Here is a 2852-nt window from a genome sequence, read left to right as displayed (position 1 = left end):
ACCACCGTGTAGATGCACAAAGTGCACGCGCGAAAATGTCGGCGTATCGCGTGGCATAAAGGCATATCGCTCTAATGCTCGCCAATCTATCCTTTATTATTCAACGCGCGCAACGGTCAGACGCGGAGAATGAGAGAGAGAGAGAGAGAGAGAATATCCGCGCGTAATTCACACCCATGAGCGCGACTGCGTTATGGAACCGGTCTCGAAAATAAAAATAAGAGACAATGACTCTTCGAGAGAGCCATCGGCCTCGAAAGGTCGCTCTCTCACGGTAGCTCACACAACACACCTGTGCGCGCAGCTCGTTTTTCGGTCGGAAGGTACAAGGGAAAAAGTGAGAAGAGATAAAATAGAAAAAAAATTTTAGTGAGCGCGTGTGCTTTCATTACCGACCGCGACGAGTTATCCTTGTCTATCGATCAATCGACGCAACTCATTGATTTTCTTTATATTGCACGATCCGTTAATGTTGTTCGACTAAGTCACTTATACTTATTATGTCGTAATTAAAGTGACAAAATGGTTTATGATTGTATTTAAAGGATTAATCGCTTAATAATTATATATTAATTTTGTATGAATAAAAATTTTTAGTCCATAATTAACTAAATTATATATATACTATGGTTCAAATCCAATACAGTAAATACCTCATATTTCCGGCATTATTTGCGTATATTTTTATTCCCGCTGCAAAGTTGCGAAGATTACATTAATTAAAACGCTGATACTTATTAAACGTACATATTAGCCGTTCAAGCTTCGTATTTAATAATCAATGCGTCACAAGCAAACTTCGATTTTAATAATCAATGTAAATAGTCAATTAAATGAATAGTTGAATGTTATAATATTAATCGAGTAGAATGATAAATTAATTGAATTTACTTCGTATTTCATTAGTTTTGATAAATAATATCCGAAAAATAGATTAAAAAGTAGTGTGATGTGTGTGAAAACTTCATTTCCGGACAGGCAAATATGGCCATCGTGCAAATTTACATTTCAATGTATATTCGCATACAAAACTGGAATCACGTAAAAGCTGATGATAACCGTGCGGGTAACAACCTTGAATATTTTTTTTATGAAGCAATGAAACTCAACAACGAGTAAAATTGATCATTACGTTTCACGCGCGTGCGGGTTGTAAAATTAATTTACGGCGACCAGGGTTATTTGGAATTTTCGTTTTTTTCGTATAGTAAGCCGTCGTATAAAGTATCGACACGTGTATCGCGCGATGCAATCGAAACAAGTAAACCCCGCTAAAATTTCATTACTTTTCAAGGGATATCCAATTTACTTTGTACAACTTGCATCCTTCATCCGCGGGCGCAAATAATGTGAAACTTTCTAGGAGATCAAGTGTCAAGTTTTATTGAGACTTAATTCATTCGAATCGAATATTTCTGAAAGTTTAACCAATTATTTTTACGTATCATAACATTTTCGTCGGAAAAATGTGAACGCTAATAATACCAGAATTGTAGGAATTCAAGAAGTATCTTTCAAGTGGAACGTACACATTATCGAAATTTTAGTATTTCTTTCGACGACCGGCTTATAATATATGCATGCGACGTGGTTCTCAATCGGTTGTTTGCACGATGTAATTAAATGAAACTTGTCAACAGTGATTGTCAGTCCAACTCCCTGATGCCATGGCCATTCGTCGGATTTTATCCGATTATACGCGGATCCGATGCGACGATATATCGATTTATGATTAACTAGGGTCATCAAACATCGTCAGTGAAGTGCGCTTATCTTTCATTTGTACTAAGATTTAGTTTCATGTGCTTAAACCAAATCACAACTATTTATAGGCGAAATTAAAAATTTTTAAATTCACCATATACATAAAAACAATGCTATGCTTTGACATGATAACATTCGTTGACATTAATAGGTAAATAAAAATACAATTAAAATTGTATTTATAGATTTAGTGATTTCATTCCAATAACGTAGTAGATTGTTACGTATCTAGCTATAGGTAATGGAAAGCACACTATAAGTTCGTTTCTCCGTTTTCGTTTTCTAAATAAATCGAATCGTTAGTTGCACCTAACAGTTACATTTTCTTTACTTTTTAACATACACTTGCCTACGATTCAAAACTTTTTGTACAATATCCCTAATTCAATAGATGCATGTCGTTGACAAAAATATTGGAAGTCAGCTTCGGCTCAATTGGGCAGTGTTTTTAACAAAGTAAATTTCAACTTTCAGTAACCAACGTTACTATCATCTTTTATCTCATCATTCAACAGATTTTTAATTTTATATTTACATTTATAAATTTAATTTCAGAAAAATTGTGCTGCACTATATTAATTGAAGTCACTTTATAGTATTTCATGTAAAACATTGATTTATAATTTTTTTTATTGTTGATTATATTTATTCGAAGCTAAACTTTATAAGATAAATATTCAAAAAATGTCCTGAGAATGAATATAATTTAAGTGCACTAAGATTATTTTACCATATATTACGGCAAAACCTTAAAATCCTATGTGTTTAAATTTAAACGTTTTAAGCGTGTAATTATGACGTCACCCATAAGAAATACATTGTCGATGAATTTGAACATTTAGAAGTGTTTAATATTGAGGACAATGTATTTCTTATGGGTGACGTCATATTAAACGTTTAAATTTAAACACATGGGTTTACCGTGTATTGGCTGGATGAATGTGGATTTTATGCTTTTTTCTAATACCTGCGAATTGTCTTATTTTTTATTCACTCAGTCAATCGATAATAACTCGAGCCATTTGTTAACACTGATTTGCTACTTGTTCTACCAATTCGCTTACATATCCATGCATACCGTTATGAAT

This window comes from Phymastichus coffea, unplaced genomic scaffold (genome assembly GCF_024137745.1).
Source record: "Phymastichus coffea isolate CEN01 unplaced genomic scaffold, Cenicafe_Pcof_1.1 PCOF00065, whole genome shotgun sequence".
Taxonomy (NCBI): domain Eukaryota; kingdom Metazoa; phylum Arthropoda; class Insecta; order Hymenoptera; family Eulophidae; genus Phymastichus; species Phymastichus coffea.
This window is presented reverse-complemented; position numbering follows the sequence as displayed.